Below are 17,289 nucleotides of genomic sequence, written 5' to 3'. Positions count from 1 at the left end.
AAGTTTTGCTTACAGAGTTATTACTTTATACAGTAGCATACACTTAACAAACTCTAATGTTTGTAAAACAACTTCCAGTGCTGTACCTGTAACTTTGGAGTTTCTTGGAATATGTCTGGTTTGGGGATTTTTTTTTGGTTTGGGTTTTCTTTTTCTAAAGAAAATTTAATAAAGTAGTATCTCCAAAAGTTTTGTTCTGAGAACAATATACTACTAGTGAGGACTCTTCCTTCCTTAGACCCACAGGTTTTGTACTGATATATTTTATATTTGAAGGCCTCTATTTTGATGGCTGCAAGGTCCCAGAGTTCAGTATTTCAATCTGGTCTTTTTCAAATTTTGCAGATGATTAAACTAGAAAGCTATTGTATAAAGCAAGCTGATAGAGCTGCTTACGTTAATTCTTATTTGAGCTACAAACTATCTTTTAGAAAAATATTTAAAGATTTCTGTTGAGACCATAGGCCATAAGAAGTTGCTCACTTCAGTTTGCAAAAATATACATCTTTATTTCTAGAATCATTTTGTCCAAATTTTCCTACTATTTTATCTCCTTATATTGCTAATGTCATGGTTTTGATAGATTTAAGAGTCCACAATCAAATCTGTATAATTCCCCATGGTAACAGCTTGGAGGTTAGGTCCAAATCAATCTTTAGTACTCTCAGCTGATAAACTAAGCAGATTGAGCGCTTTGAATCTTTTACCCTGAATCATGATTAACAGTTCCCAAGTCAGGCTTGTGACTCCTCTCTGAACTTCTTCAACAATATTCCTGAACCATGGACCCCAACTCTGGACAAAATATTACAGTAATGATTTCATCAGTGCTAAATACAACAGTAACATAATAACTTTCGACACCTATCTTCATTCATTATTCCTCTGATACCTATTTGTTAAGCTCATATTAGACATTTTGTGCACCGTGTCACAATTTGGGAAATTATACCCAAATGACTATGAACTCTGATCCTCAACTCTTTTTGAGAAGTACTGATTCCCAGAACTCTCTTAATTACAGGCTGAAATGCTAGTTCTTAGGTATTTAGTTATGTTAAATATATTTGCCCAAGTAAGCTCGGTACTGTTTACAAGGGATTTAATTACCTGATGTTGGTAATGACCACTCCCCCAGTCAATGTCTTGTTTTCAAATCTGAGCACTGATAGCCCAGCTTTGGCAAATCACCTGGGCCTTAATGTTCAGTCCATGGAAGAAGATTCTTTCAAAACATTCCCGTAAGATTGATACAAATCTCAGGCACAACTTGATAAGAAAGACCTTTCAAAGTAAAGGTAGTCAACATCATCCTGGTATTGAATGCCACAGTTCAAGAACTTGCTATGTGAAGATGAATTGCTTTTCCTTTATTCTACATTAACCCATCACCGATACTGTAATAATACATGTGTTATGAGAACATATACAAAGACTGGGCTAAATAGCTTTAAATTATCTTTGCACTTCTAAAAATTCCAATTAAATCTCCTCAAACTTATTTTGTCCTGCAAAGTAGGTTGCAAAACAACAGTGTCAGAGCAAAGATTAGTCCTCCTGAATCCCAGCTATTGTTTAGAACACCCTTTCTCACCTCTTAACCAAAGAAGTTAATGATATAATGAGTTTTAATTGAAAAGTAGATGTAAAATTGACATTTCTATTAAAAAACCTCTTAAGCTGTAAGATTTGGTCAAAAGAAAAGTATTTAGCCAAATATGCTATTTGAGCTGGTGTACAAAATTACAGATTTTACAGGTATACTGAGTAGGAAGATCCTGTCCCATCTTTAAAGTAAGGACACTGTATATAATCTCAAGATATCACTGATTCATTATCCCTCCAACTTGTCTCAAATAAAACATTAAGTAATGAGAAGAAAAGCCTTCAGCAGGCAGAAAAGGATAGTACTTCTTACTAAAAATATTGTATACATGATATGTGATGCTTTATTTCTATTTTTTAATCCTAATTTTCTTCAACATTATTCAGATTTATTTATGATATCTGTGTTATAATTTAAATTTGAATTTTTATATATGTATATTACATAGATATGTAATTATATTTATTATTGTAGGTTTTATGGGGACATTGCAGATTTTGCAAAAAGCTCCATAGAAGGGCATATTTGCTCCTTTTCAAAAATGTGCTCAGAGGAAATGCTAGATGGTCTTCCAGATGTAGTTACAGTTTCTTCTTTCGTAGTCTGCTCTGTCCCGTCTTGTTTTGCTCCTCAGCTGAAGTTGCAATATAAAGTAAGTTTGTTAGCTCTATATGATTGTAATTTATGATGCTGGCTTTGGCTCCTATGGGACCATATTCTGGCTAGAAATCACCACAATAAAGATACAGTTCATCTTCCCTTTGAATTTCTCAGCTTTTTTTTCCCCTTAAGAAGCTTTTCAGGACAAGGCAGAAAGCAGTGGGAACCAGCTCCTCTGGTTTTACACTGCTTGACAGTCTCCCTTCAGCCAGGGGAATTTTCACACTGGCATCTGTGACCAGATTCCAAGTTTCTTTACAGTTCAAAGACTGCAAAACAGCTGGGTCAAGGGGCAGAGACTTTATCTGAATTTATTTTGCTTAAACTTGAGGTCTGGTCTTGTTTAACTAATAAGATCTCATTACATCATAGCCCATGCAGCTATGCCTTGCAAAGTCTTCCTTGGACAAGACAGTGAAAAGCAGTTAAGGAAATGATGAACACAGAAGTTGCTCAGGCTAGTTCAAGTGAAGATTTTTGCAATCAGCCCTCAAGTCTTCACTCAAAACTGATAAGATAATGGGGAATGGGGGGTGGGGTGGGGGGTGGGAGGATGAAATAATTGTAAATTTCTTTAATACCTGTAATCTTAGTTTGCGAGGAACACCGCTTTATTTTACCAGAGAGGCTAGATCCTTTGTTCAGTTGCAAAGTTTTCCTCTCATCTGCAATTTTACAGAGAAGTCGAATACAAAACCAACATTACTACTGCTACACAGATATTTTGCGGACTACCAAACCTTGTAAATTTTACATCTTAAACTATTGTTTAACAAAACGAACCGTTAAATACTTGCAAATGTGCTGTCAGTAATTTCGTATTTGTGTTTTCCCACTCACTTTAGCACATTAATAAAAGACTGAGAATAATTACAAAACAGAATCCAGCTAAGCTTTGAACCCAGAATTTTTCCATGCTGTAGTAAAGTGACGCATGCCACATGAATTAGTGGAGAAGTGTTTCCAAGCAGTAGGATGTGTACCTTCAACAGCTATGACAACATCTGTTCTCTGACTACAGATTACTGTTGTCTTCAAATTGTGTTGTAGGATTCACTGGAAACTAACTGAAACATTCTTTTCCCAGTGCATGGTACAACAGAGTCCTCAGCTTGCAAGTGCTAATTGCTGTTGACATAGACACCTCAAATATTCATAATAATAACAACAACACATTTCTTTTAGATTTTTTTTTTTCTGTTTATGCATATATATTCCTTCATGAAATAAAATGCAGCAGTGTTCCTAAATTTTTAAATTGCCTGAAAGAGCAGCCATAAGGAATATTATATATGGTCCCATTTATTTTTTTGGGGCATCTAAGTACCTGGTGATGACAATTTTAACTCAACACTGCTCATAGACTGGAAAGTCAGACCTGGCTTTTGTGATCATGGAGCCTTAACACCTGCACCACGTAGGCTATGCATTTTTTTCTGAATTAATTTTTATTTTATATTAGTATATTCTTAGGAAAATATCCATACATTCTTTAAAAACTCATTATGATGGGGAACCCATGGTAGTGTGTAAAAAATAATCCCAGAATATCCTCACTGTCCAGAACAATCTTATGCCTAAAATTGTTCCTCTGTGCTTTAATCAGAATTTGTCTCATGTCATCCCTTGGAATCTCTTATACGTTGTCTGCTACAGAGAGAAGACTCCACTATTATCAAAACATATTGCAGATAGTGTGATAAATATTATTGCAGATATTGTGATATTTTTTTAAATGTGTTTGACTTCTTGTTAGTCTTAAAACAGCCTTTTCCATGTTTTAGCCATCTCTCTACAGCTACAGACATGCATTCCTTCTGATCACAGCCTAGCACTGATGCCTGAGCAAGAATTTTGTTTGGTTGGTTATCTGTCCTGATTCCTGTGGGGTTTCTAAAAGTGCTGGCTCTTTTCCAACTCAGTTTTTTTGTCTCACGCCCATTCCCTCCCAGCAAATGCACAGTTTGCATTCCTCTTCCCCTGTGTATCACTTTAGCCTGTATTTCATTCATTGTTTGGCACTGATATCAGATTGACAGGCCTGTCCATGCTGTCCTGTTTACCACTTAGAAACACAGAGATTTTGCATTCTTCCATTCTTTTAGAACTTCATTTGTTTTCCTAGATTTATTGGAAATCTATATTCATGTTAAATCAAAAACCTCATCCAACTCTTTTAGGTTTCTTGAATATATGTCTATATCTATGTCTATTTATTTAAAAATCTCTAGCTTTTGTAGCTGCTGTTTATTGTTCTCTTCTATTGCTCTAAAATTGAAACTGTTTATTCATCATGTGCTTTTATCAAATCATTCTGCTTTATCTTTTTAATTTTGTGATCACATTTTCCATATAAGACTCTGTCCCCTAATTCTATCTTACAGTGGATGCAACTCTCTAAGTTAAAAAATTATTGCTGGTAAGAATAACCTCCCCTTAAAATTCTATTGCATTTGTTGGAAAGGGCAGTGGTGAATGCTATTTTGTTATGCTTATGTAGATCTTCCTAGTTTTAAAACAATCATTCTCCCTCCCTTGCTACACTTAGGTACTTTAAGTACTGCCAAACAGTATGGTTCAATATTCTGCAGTGGACAACCCCTGTTGCTTCATTAGGACATTCATGTTTTAGTGTTTGTTTGCAACTGATCACAACTTCTAAATAAAGATGTCATTCTTCTACTTTGTGGTTATAGTACATATTAGCCAAATTTAGTCTTCAATTTTGAAAGTTAGTCTCATTCCCTACACTTAATTCAAAGACATTACAGGGATTCAAAGTATCAACATGAATCTCCTGTCTCATCTAACAATTTCAAAAACCTGAAGACAGCATGTCATTCAAAAAATAAATTGCTAAAGGAAGTGCCTACAATTCTGTTGTTTGATTATGTTCTTACTTCTGCTTACCTGCTCTGCATTTTTTCTAAGTAGGTTACAGCATTAATTTTAGAAATCCAATCATATATACATTCCCATCAGCTTTTTGGATGAGACAAAGTCATTTAATAAATGAACAATATCAATTTCACTTGTTCAGCACTTAGATTCCTGACACAGATATAACGGTACAGAATTTGGTCTTTTATTTTGCTATTAGTACCTGAATATTATTCAGGATGAGTGTTTCTGTTCTGGTATGAGGGTTAATTCAGTACTGACATGTCATAGGATCATTGCTTACATATGCATTGGTATCAGTGTGGGTAGAGGGAGTTATTAGCTAACGAGAGTGAAGAAGCTGTTCAGGGTTGCTTTGATATATTTTAAAGCTTCTCCACAGTATTTGAAGTCCTTTCAAACATGCCTGCCCAAAAAGAAGTTATAGCTTAATTTTGAAAAAATAAGTTCTATTTGTATAGTTTTTGAAATGCCAAACTAATTTCCCATTTCTATATCAAAGTTGCACATTTTAAATAATCTGTGATACACAGACTAGTATAACATGTATTTAATTTATATCAGTATAAAGAATATGAGAAGTATACCTTACTGATTTATTGTTACTGTTTATTGAGTAATTTTGTGTTTTAGTTCTTTATCTCCATATGCTTTGTAGTTAGCTTGTCATAGTCACAGAGAAACCAGCAATCTTTCTGTAGATTTTAAGTAATGCTTGCATTGGGTAAGCTTTCAGGTAATACTTGTTTCAGGCCCAGACCAGCTCCCATTAAAATCCATGAATAAACTAGCAGTTATCTCCTAGAATAATCCCTCTTAAACCTTTATTACAGCAAGTAGCACCAGTTCACCTGTTATATTAAATTCAATAAATTACTGTAAGAAGTATGCAGACATATCTGCTGCACAGGTAATTCTTCAAATGGGCACTTACTGCTTTTCCTTTCTTCCACATGGATTTGGAGTAGGTCCAAAATAAAGGTTTTCTGGGCATCCATGTAGTGCAGCATGGTGCTGTAATGGTAGATTTTCAATAAAAAAGAATGCCAGTATTTTATATATGTAGCTGGAAGAGATTTTTAAGAAGTCAGCATTCATTTAAGCTCTTTTCAAGACCAAATATTCAACATTCAGTTGTACCCTTTGATAATCTGGTTTCTTTAATAGATGCTGACTTCCTTCCTAAACTGGTGACTTTTTAAAGTCTGACAAATAAAGGACAGCCATGGATGGAAGAATCGTTCCTTTGATGAGAATATGTTGACCTCTCTCCTACGGCTAAGATGCTCACAGCCAGATTTCTGGGACAAGGCACTCTGGCAAAGTCACACAAAATTACTGAATGGTTGGATTGAGGTAGGAAGGTGCATATGGTTCAAGCAGCTGCCTCAACAAACTTTCCATATACTAGACTGAGCTTCAGCTGGAGCCTCGTGCAGGAATGTGGACCACAGGAGCTAGCACTCCTGTGAGTGTTACTCTCCTAGGAGTCCATCATTCAACTGCAGTCAGTAACACTGAATTACTAGAAGGATTTGAGAGTGGCTGAAGTTTGTTAACGTGAAAAGAAAAAAAAAAAATCTTTTCCTACCACCAAAAAATTAGACTGTGCAAATAAAAAGTGTCTTCTAAAATCCTTTTTTTCTTTTTCTTTCTAACAACTAGGTATGAAATGGTTAAACTTCTAGTACTTCTTGCAAATAATTTGTTCTAAAAAGTACTGTTTTTCTGAACGACTTATCTTTGCCTGCTGCTTTGTTTCTTACACAATGAGTAAAATAACTGACAATCTAAAGTGCAGCACTATGATATCCACTTGTGTAGAGGGTACCTTATCCTAAGTTTCTCTGATTCTTTTCCTAGCTGTGCTGGTTGGGTAGCTGTAGCAATAAAAAGCAGGTTTTTTTTCTGGTGAAGGAAAGTGAAAAGTGGAAGGTTAAGGAAACAAGCAGTATTTATTTGATTATAGGCTTATACAAATTTGGAAAATAAAGTTACTTTGCTCCTGAATCATGTAACTGTAATTCACATCTACAAGGCAGTATCTCTATTGTCTTCAGAATATGTGTCCTGAGGTTGTATCCCTGAGGTCCTCTTAAATAGACCTAAAAAAGGGGCTTGTTTATCCAGTGTTTGACTAGTGTAAAACTCCTGTATCTAACCATGTTGCTAACATCCACAGTCTGCTTTCAATTTACTTCCCCAACCCATGAATTATATAAAAGTGCTTGTGGGTGGAAAGATGACTACTTAATACATGCTAACTTGTATGTATAACACAGAAATGGTTTTTAAAAAGACAGCTCTGTCCCTTAATCCTAAATGTTGACAAAATTTCTAGAATTCTCAGAATGTTGCTGCAGATGTGTAAATGTCATGAAACTAAACTGAATTTTGCATCTTTAATGCAGTTCATGTGTCTGTGTTGCCAAAGGAAAGAATTGTCTGGACACAGCTGTAACTGTTGTTTGGTTACTCATGTGTTTCCCTAAATGTAAGTAATTTTGGCTTAAAAGAAAAGAGCTAGAAAATAACTCTACGATTTTTTTCAGTATTACAAAGTCATAATCTAACATCAGTGTTGAGAACTACATCTAGGGTTGAATAGAACAGAATCAATCCTCTTTTCTTTTGTGAGGTAGAGCCCTGCCTGTTCCTTCCACAAAATTCAGGTTCTGGCAGATGATTTTATGCCCTGGGAGATTAAACTGTAGACCCTGGGCAACTCATGTGTGCCCTGCAAAGATGTAATGGGGCAAGTTTATCAGAGTGTTTATCAAATTTATTATTTTATGTGCTGCTTTACTACAAGAAGCCCACTCATCTATTCCTTTACTCCTCTACCAACCCACACAGCTTGTTTGTTCTGACTGAGCTGGAGCAGCTCATCTGTAGGTGATGCTTTCCCACCAGAAGATACATAGCTTGTGGCAGAGGCACTTCTGCACAACCTTCTCCTCAGCAGTGAGAAAGTACTGTGCCTGGAAGAGTAGAAGCAAAAGAACAAATAAAAGGCAAAAATTCTTCTTTCAGGAATATTTATGTCAGCTTTAATGAAAAATTTCTGCAAGTCTTTATGTCTCATTTTGCTCTGAGGAAATCATGAAGGAGAAAAATTCAAATAAATGAGCACAAGATTGAATTTGGACTTCAGACGTGGGTGGTACTTGTGGAGACTCATTGTTTTACAGCCAGGACTATATTTTTGTAGTTATACTTGCTTTTTGGCTTATCTGGCCCCTACATGCAATCCCATACATTCTATAATCTTGAAAACAGCATTTGGGCTGCCTCTGCATCAGGCTGAGGAAGTTGGGCACTTTGGAGTGAAATTCAGTGGTCACTGCTCTGAGTTGCTGAATGCAATTGCAGAAAAGGATGAAGAGACAGCACTGCTTTAAGTGTTGCCCTTCTCAAGGTTGCATTTTGCTGTTCAGAGCCCTGAATCCTCCTTTGGAGATAAGTCTTTATATGGTCTATTTCAGAAAAGCCACAGGTGTTCTCACCAATGCTTTGAAACTGACAGTAAAGGGGAATTGTTGCAAAGTCTTTATGTATATATATGTATATATATATAGCTAAATTATGATACTATTCTACTTGACTTCTAGAACCCTCTGTTGTCCTGAAAACTCAGTTTTTCCATCTTGTTGACATAGTTTCTAAAGACTTTCCCAGGACAGTAACTGTAAACATAGATATGTATACATTCTTTCTGATACACGTCTTTTGATGGACATCTCTCACGGGCAGGGTGGTTGGGAAGGTGTTATCCTGACTATCCAATCCCTGGCCGTGGTCAGAAACTTATAAATTCTGAGAGAAAAAATAAAGCTCTCTCCTTCCTTCACCACGGCTCGAGCTGTGTCCATGTGACTCATCTTGTGTCCAACAATGACAACCCTCCTTGGACCTAAGCCATTAGTCACCTTCCAGGACCATGACTTAAGCGCTTGGTTTTTGTTGGTTTGGAGTAGGGCTGTAGTGTCCCTTTGCATACCAGGAGTCAAAGACCAGTGGGAGCATCAGGAGAAGAGTGGGTGTGCAGCGCAGCAGGTGGGATGTTTACCCAGGAAATAGGAGCCTTGGGTCAGTGGCTGCTTTAAGGACTGACTGGGCATTTTATCTAATTGCAATTTAATCCTCAGCTGCACAGAGGATGCTCAGTTTTAGAGGGTTGGTTAGGATTTGAAAGGTTACAATCTTAGATTTACATGCCTATATTTTAGTACCACCTTACAGGTCACACCCCAAACTTTTCAGAAGTTATGAGCTGTTCATGAGACTGACACAGCTACTTGTTTATGTATGTTTGTGATACTGCTCCCTGGGTTATACTTTGGAAATTCACCAAAAGGTTTAGCAGTCTTAAAACTTTCCTCAGCTTTGGCTAAGTAAGACTTTCACATATAAAACTAATGGTTGAGGGACCAGGACCCAAACAGTCCTCATGGCCTGTTTGGCACAAAACAGGACGAGAATCCAGAAAGATGTATAGGTCATCCTTATATACAGACATCAAATATAATGTCAAAAATTTTGATGTATTTTCTAGTACAGAAACTGAGTTTCAAGACTTGCACAAAATTTTGTTGTGTTTTGTTTTTTGGGTTTTTTTTGATTTTTTGGGGTTTTTGTTTTGGATTTTTTTGTTTGGTTGGTTTTTTGTTTTTGGGGTTTTTTTATTTGTTTGGTTTTTTTGTTACTCTATCAAAGAAATGGAACTGACACAGTGTCAGTGTCCCTCCTTTTGGTCAATGCTGCTCAGGGCAGCATCTGTTCTAACTCAAGCAAGACAACTTTGAGAGCCATACTTTATTTTTCTTTTCCCCAGCAGCTCTCGATTATTTGATCTTTTTAAATTTTGTCTGCTGTTATAATGTCTATTCAATAACTTAAAAATGAAATTATTATTTATTACAGTTATATAAAACTGTAGGCAGTGCAAACACTGAAATTGTCATCAAATTCTTGGCCACAAGTCTTTTACCAAGTGTTCCTAAATCAGTAATTGGTTGTAATGGCCTAGTTATTTCTCAAAGCTGAGAAAATGTCACAAAATTTATTTCCATCCGATGAATGTTAAACACCTGTTTCACCAATTCACAAACATTAGCTTTTAGTGTTGATAGAAAGAGCTTAGTTGACTATGGAGAATATATGAAATGATCACAATAGACAAAGGAATGATGAAACTGTTTACTGTCTACAGCATAATTCTGCATTTTATGAGATAGCCTGGAAAGTAGACACAGGGCTTCAGAGGAAATGAGTTTCTCTCTTTTGATGTGTCCACAAACTAAAAGTGAGAATTTCCTTCTTAGTGTCGACAACTACTGGTAGGATATAGGAAATGGAGTTTCTCTAAGCTTAGGAAAAAGATTAGAAACAGGATTTATATTAGGAGAGGCCCAGTGCTAATTACAGTGTAAGGTTTGAGCACTTGTGAAATGCCAGCCTGAAGACAGTCAAAGTTCTGTGTTTTTCCACAGTGAAACAGAAACCACCTGAAAGTTAACCTTTAATGGTAAGCATTCCATCCAGCAAAACATTTGGATCAATACTGACTAAACCACACCTGTCCAAAAATAGAAACCATTATATCATTAAAATAATGATAAATTTGATGATTTTTGTTGTAGAGTTCAGTGAAGATCCCTGCTTGCATGAGTACCAATTGGCCTCTGAGAACACCAATATTCAGAAAATCCCAAAGAAAACACTCCTTCTTTTTATGATTCTTCAGTAACTATAGTAAATGGGCATTTGCAAGCCATTTGACTGAAGGATTTAGAAAGGGCTTAAGTCTCATGGGGAGATCTCAGAAGAACATAGAAGGTGCCATGTTTACATTGGGGAATATAAAATCATTCTATGCTTAAGGATGTTTTTTTATAGCAGTAAAAGTTTTAAGGGTAAACAGAGATTGTATTAGACCATCACAGCTTCTTCACAGATAATATTCCAAGGTCTGTTTTCTATATGTTCCTTTTCAGAATGCAGCACTGCATAACAGGTACACAAAATGGGCTAAATTGAATCCTATAACTGTAACATGAAAGATCTGTTTGTCTGGCTTTTTTCCCCCGGTTGTTTTAATAGCTATGTATTTATTTATCTATTTTGGTGGCGACTTTGAGTGTGGGAGGGTGGTTTAGTTTTGCTGGCTGTTTATTATTATTATTACTATTATTAATAATAGTAATAGTAATAGTAATAGTAATAGTAATAGTAATAATAATAATAATAATAATAATAATAATAATTATTATTATTTTTTTATGAATGCAACCTCCTGAGGCCAAAATGTACTGTGAAGTGTTGGTGCCTGTGTGTTTTGATGAGCAAGTGCTTGGGTGCACCAGGTGCCAGAAGAAACCCTTTGGCCTGGCAGGCCGCAGTGAACAGCCATATCTGTGAAGGGCATCGGCAATTCCCGTCACTCGGGACAATCCACCGCCGGGAAACCCACTCTGCCAAGGCGGCAGGAGTTCGAGGTGAAAGAGAAAAAAACAAAGTTGCCATCTCTCATTAAGATTTATTATACGTCTGAACTTTTGTAGTCCCGAAGCTTAACGACAGATGGTGGTGTAACTCCACCAATTTTGTAACGTCTCCTTTTCTTTGATGTTGTAATACACATCCTCCTCGACTTGACTTCGGTTAAAACCAGCATTTTCTGCTCCTTCCCAAGTGTCTTGGAGCAGTACGCAGGGAGGAAAGGGAGGGCACCTAGTTCGAAGAGCAGTCTGTGCTCTTGTTTGCTTCCTAAACAATCCTGATAGAAAATAGCAATCTTATAGACACCTAATGCTGCCAGCAGCAGAGAGAAATTACATTAAATTAATTAAAAGAAAATGGTTTCAAAGTGGTTTTTTCAAGCGAGAAATACAATTGTACAGATGAAATCTTGAACCGTAAACAGGAACAGATAAAACGCAACAGCCGAGTCACATTTTAGACCGTAGCCGTCCTTGTAAAAAAAAAAAAAAAAGAAAGAAAAAAAAAAAAAGAAAAAAAAAGAAGTGGGGAAATTGTGTGGGTTTTTAGCTTTAATTTTGGGTGGAACTGCCAAGTCGCGCCGAGTAATATTAGCGGCCAAGTGCCGTGTTGTTCTCTGCACGTTGTACCCACTAGACAGAGGGTCTGCGTGCGAGGTCACACTGAACAGGACGAGGGGTTCGTGGAACAAAGCGCAGCCCGGCCAGAGGGCTGGGAGCGCTGCGGGTCCTGGCGGGAGCGGACGGCGTCCGGCCCGACGGCGGCGGCCCGCGGCACGGCAGGGCAGGGCAGGGCAGGGCACGGCAGGGCAGGGCAGGGCCGGACCGGACCCTCGGGTCACCGTACGCCGGCGCTCCCGTCCCTCCGGCCGGAGATCCCGCGGCCGCCCGGCGCCAAACGAAGTTGGCGGTGCCCGCGGCCGGGTCGCGCCGTCCCGCCGGTTCGGTATCGCGGGCTAAACCCGCAGAAAATGCGCTGCACGCTGTCTTCTGCAGGTACCAGGATTTGTCCGCTACCGCAGACGGCTCCTGAGGGAGAGGGAGCTGCCTGTCCTCCGGGGCGCGCTTCCCGCCCGAGGAGAAGGGGGGCGGCGGTCTCCGGCCCGCGCAGCTTGCTCCCCGCGAGGCGCAGCGCCCCTGCCCGCGGAGCCCACGGGCGGCCGGAGCCTGCGGGGCCCAATTTCGTTTGCGGGCCGGCGGGGCGCGTAGCGGCGGGTCCCGCGCGGTTCCCCTCCCGCCCCGCTGGCTCGTGGGGCGCGGAGCCGTGCAGGGCGGCTGCCCGCGGGAACTCTGTCCCCCGGCTCCGCGGGGTGCGCGGCGAGCGTCCTCCGCAACCGTTGCGCTCGTAGCCCTCCGCGGCAGCGGGCAGCGCCCCGGTAACCCGGGGCAGCGAGGGGGCGAGGAGGGGGTGGATCGAGGGGCAAAGAGACAAAAGAGCCGCGAATAGCAAATAAATATATTTTACGGCCACCCATCGGCAGCACCGCGGCCCCGCGAGCCTCTGCCCCGGCGCTGAACTTTCACCTCGCGAACCCGGCCGCGCCCCATTGGCTGCCGGCCGGCCCGCCGCGCCCCGCACGGCCCCGCCGCCGCCCTGGCCCCCGGCCCCGCCGCCGCGGGCGGGCGGAAGGGTGCGCGGCGGGGCGGGGGGCGGCCTGGGCCGGGGGCCGCCGCGGGGGGCCCCGCCGACTTGCCGGAGTTGCGACGGCTCCGCCCCGCGATAGCGGCTGCCCCCCGCCCCCCGCCGGTGCCGAGCGGGCGGCGGTGCCCCTGCCGGGGCTGGCCCGCGGCCCCGGGAGCGAGTGGCGCGGGGCGCGGCGGGCAGGCGGCTGCTACTTGCCTGTAGCAGCGAGCGGCAAAGTTTGTGGGATTTTTAATTGTGCTTAATAAATGCAGTGACTGTTAATTCTGAGTGACAGTCACTTGTGATCCTGGCCCTCGGCGGGTACGGAGAGCCCTGCTAACGCTGGGGCTGCCGCGCGATGATTCGGTGGGCTCCGAAATAACAAAACCCCGCGTTCCGCTCGGCCACCTCCGTTCGCTTTCTCCCGCGCCCACGCAAGGTCCTTCCACGCAAACACAGCCCCAGCACCAATTTACTGGGAACCGTGGCGAGGACAAGGGATGACAAGCCCAGCTCTAGACACGATGCCAGCAATTCTCTCCCCGTTCTCCCTGATACCCTGCCCCACGCAGGAATTACTTAAAAGTGTTTTTCCCGGGGGGATCGGCAGCCCCAGGGCCGGGCGGTCGTTCCAGACAGGCGAGGAGCGGCCGGTCCCCGCTGCGGACATCTGGGGGGGGATCCTGCACCTTGCTCCAAGTTCCGGAGGCGGGGAGAAGAAAAGTTTAAGGGCCCACGCGTGCCTCCTCGGCAGAGCTGCTGCCAGCGGCCAGGCCTGCCCCGCCGTCCCCCTCCCACTCGGGTTCCCTGGGCTGCCTTCGCGCGGGGCCGCTGCACCTCGGGGGCTGCCAGCAGGCTGCAGCCGGCCGGCACTGCCAGCACAACACACGGCTTTGTTTTCCGCCCGTCTGCTAAACTCGTTGTGTCTAACGGAGCCGGCGGAGCGGGGCGGCGGGAGGGGAGAGGGGGCGGGAAGGGGAAGCCGCCGCCAGCAAACAACTTCCCCGACGGTTTGTTTACATAGCAGGTGGAGCTGCCGTCCGCCGCGACCCACAGCGCCCGCTCCGCCGGGGACCGGCCGGGGGAGGCGCGGGCGGAGCGGGGCACGGCCCGGCGCATCCCGCCGCACTTTTTTTGTTGCCATTCCCCCTGCTTTCACCCCCACCCCTCCCTGCGTTATTAGCACTTCTGTGCAGGCCACTCCGCGATCATGTGAGGGAGGGCTCCCTTCGCACTCCCCTCTCTCCAAAGCAGCCGGTGTGCGCGGCGGTTTCTTTTTTCTTTTTTTTTTCCCCTCGTCTTTTTTTTTTTTTTTTTTTTTTTTGCATTCCCAACAAAACACATACACACAGGCGGCACACTCCGCACACGGGCGGACACGCACGCCGGGGGAGGGAGAGCAGCACCGCCAGCGCCTGGCAGCACCAGCCGGCGGGAGGGCGCGAGGCTCCGACGCCGCTCCGCGCCCGCGGAGGGCCCCGCGCCGCCCGCCCGCCCCCGCTCCCCCGGCCCGCGCGGCGGCTCCGCCCGCAGGGACTCTGTATGTGCGCGCGGCTGCGCGCGGCTCCGCTCGCCCTTTCTCTCTCGGTGTCAGCTCGCCGGGACGCCCTGCACGGTGTCTCCTCCCGGTAAGTGCTACCCCCCCCACCCCGCCCCGCACACCCGTCCCCTCCTCCCTCCGCTCCCCGGTGTGACTTGCTACTTCCAACCCCCTCCGCCGCCGCCGCTCACTGACTTGCCGCCGCCGCGGGAAAGTTTGGCCGCTGCCGGCGCGGCCGCAGCAGTGACATGTGTCAGGTCTCCCGGCACCCGGTGGCACCGCTCCCAAACACGCACCGCCAGCGGGGGGCGGGGGCGCGCTCTGCGGTGGGAGCCTGCGGTGCCCCGGCCGGAGTTGGGGCCGTGCCCGGCGGGCCGGGCCGGATCGGCCGCGGGGAGCGGGCGTAAGCTTCCCCCAAACAACTCGCGGCGGCCGCGGGTCGGCAGGGCCTCCCTCCCGCCGCTCGGAGCCGCGCAGCGCCGCGGACCCCCCACCCCCGCGTAATTAAAAACAAACAACCTGTAGCCTCCCGCACGGGTAGGGAAGTGCCAGGCGGGGAGGACTTGGGGCCAGGCTGGCGAGGAAGCGTGTGCGGGAGGCTCGGTTGCCCGCCGTTTGCCTCCCCGTTTGTGTGGTGCTGTGTTGTTTTGGTGTTTTTTTTCCCCCCCCTCTTTTTTTTTTTTTTTTCCTTTCTTCTTTTTCCCCGAGACCTCCCCAGCAGACAGCCCGGGTGAAGAAACGTGTCACGTTTCTCCTTTGTGTGCTGCCTGCCCGCCGGAGGGAGAGGCGCACCCCAGCCCCCGCCTCTCCTCCCGCCCGCCCGCGCGGAGGGGCCGCTGCCGGCCGCCCCCTCGGGGCGCCCCGCGCCGCGCTGCCCCGGGGCGCCCCCGCTGGCGTGGGAGGGGAAGCGCAGGGGTGCCGGGGTGCCCGTGGGGTAGCGGTGCCCCCGGGCGCTGTTCGGGCTTCGCAGGGAACGGTGTCGTCCTCTCGCCCAAGACAAAATTTCCTAAACCCAAGAATTAATAAATAATGGTGTTGGAGCTGCGGGGTTCCGGAGGCGGCCTCCGTGCCTGGTACGTGGGGGCCTTCCCTTAAAATTTGCTTTGAAGTTGAGGAGAGCTTCGGGACTCGGAAAGTTTGGGAAGCGTGATAGATCCCGAGGAGAGGGGAGCGGCCGCGGCGGCCTTGGCTGTGGAGCGGGCAGTGCCGTGCCATCGGCAGTGCCAGGGCAGCCGCAGGACGGGGCCGAGCGCCGGCGCCTCCGCTCCCCGTCCCGCCGCGCCGAGCGCGGGGTGCGCGGGCGGCAGCGCTCTTGGCCTCCCGTAACCTGCCGAAAAGCCGTGTGCCGCCCGGCGGAGCCTGCACGGCCAAGGTAAAGGCAGTCGGTGAGGCGGTTTTGTTCTTTTCCCCTAGTTCGGCTCGTGTCAGGTTCGTCAGGCAGCGGGCCCGTGTCGCAGCGCAGCCCCTGGCCGAGAACGCTGGCGAGCGCTGGTAAGGTCCCGGGATGGAGCCGCTGGAGAGGGGTAAAGCTTAGGCTATGGGCTGGCAGGAGAACGCTCGTCTAAAATTTGCGAGCATAGTCCACACAGAAAGCGGGCTGCTGATATATTCTCCAGGGAAAAATAATCTCAAAAGTAACCACCGTGAATTGATGGTATTGTCCTCTATTAGTAAAGAGTGCAGAGCTACAGATGGAGGAATGGGCAATACCCTCTACCTGGGAATTGCTTATCCTTTTAGGAAGTCTTGCTTCCAAAGAGGATCTTCTCTGATCTTTCTGTGCATTAGAGCCCCTATCCAAACTCTGCTCTAGAGAGTGGGAATCTTTCCATTGACAGCAGCAGGAATCGCTTCATTGATTTCACAGGCTTGGATCAGGCCCTTAGAAATTTTTTTACAAAGGTGGAACTCAGAAGTTGTGCATGGTGTGTATATCTCCCCCCATTAATTCTTGTGTGTGGGGGGAAAGAAGTCAAAGTTTTAAGAGATTTTGACAATTTTAAATTTTTTCATCAGTGGTAAGTAATTTAAAGCCATTAAGGAAAAACATTACTGCTAGTAATATTACTCTAAAGAAAAATATGATTAATTATTAAATTGGTTTCTCTAATACTACTAAACCCTTTTAAGTGAGATATGATTTTAATTGTTCAGACTAGTATTTTTTAAAGTTTTTTCTTGACAATTATAATTTGTTCATGTAAATACTCAAAATACTCGTGTTTCGTAGTAATCTGCAGTTTTAATGTAGTTCTTACAAAACAGTTTTTTTCTGTAGGGTTTTTGCATACTTAAATCATTCCTTTAATTAATGAGGATAGTAGATCAGTAAAAGGTTAAGGGAAGGGAAGAGTATTTCAAATTTAGGGTTTCCAAAATGCATGTAGTTAGACATCCTAATTTATTTGAAATACAGTGCTTCATGTGAGGCCTTGTTGGTGTAGGCTTTAAGGTTTAA

General features: G+C 44.3%; 1 protein-coding gene across 21 annotated transcripts in view; it reads left to right on the top strand.

Moving 5' to 3' along the window:
- The first annotated feature begins 12,474 nt into the window (after positions 1–12,474).
- Positions 12,475–17,289, top strand: part of FOXP2 (forkhead box P2) — a 401,726-nt gene continuing 396,911 nt past the window's right edge. For 11 of the 21 annotated variants that reach the window (XM_086887081.1, XM_086887073.1, XM_086887078.1 and 8 more), the window contains exon 1: positions 14,806–14,919. The gene's annotated coding sequence lies outside the window, so the exon portion shown is untranslated. Of the gene's footprint in view, positions 12,664–14,759; positions 14,920–15,732; positions 15,905–16,244; positions 16,323–17,289 lie in introns of those variants that run through there. The other 10 variants (XM_086887072.1, XM_086887063.1, XM_086887066.1 and 7 more) reach the window with 10 other exon arrangements.

The sequence above is a fragment of the Cyanistes caeruleus genome, chromosome 4 (assembly GCF_971803275.1).
Source record: "Cyanistes caeruleus chromosome 4, bCyaCae1.hap1.1, whole genome shotgun sequence".
Taxonomy (NCBI): Eukaryota; Metazoa; Chordata; class Aves; order Passeriformes; family Paridae; genus Cyanistes; species Cyanistes caeruleus.
This window is presented reverse-complemented; position numbering and strand designations above follow the sequence as displayed.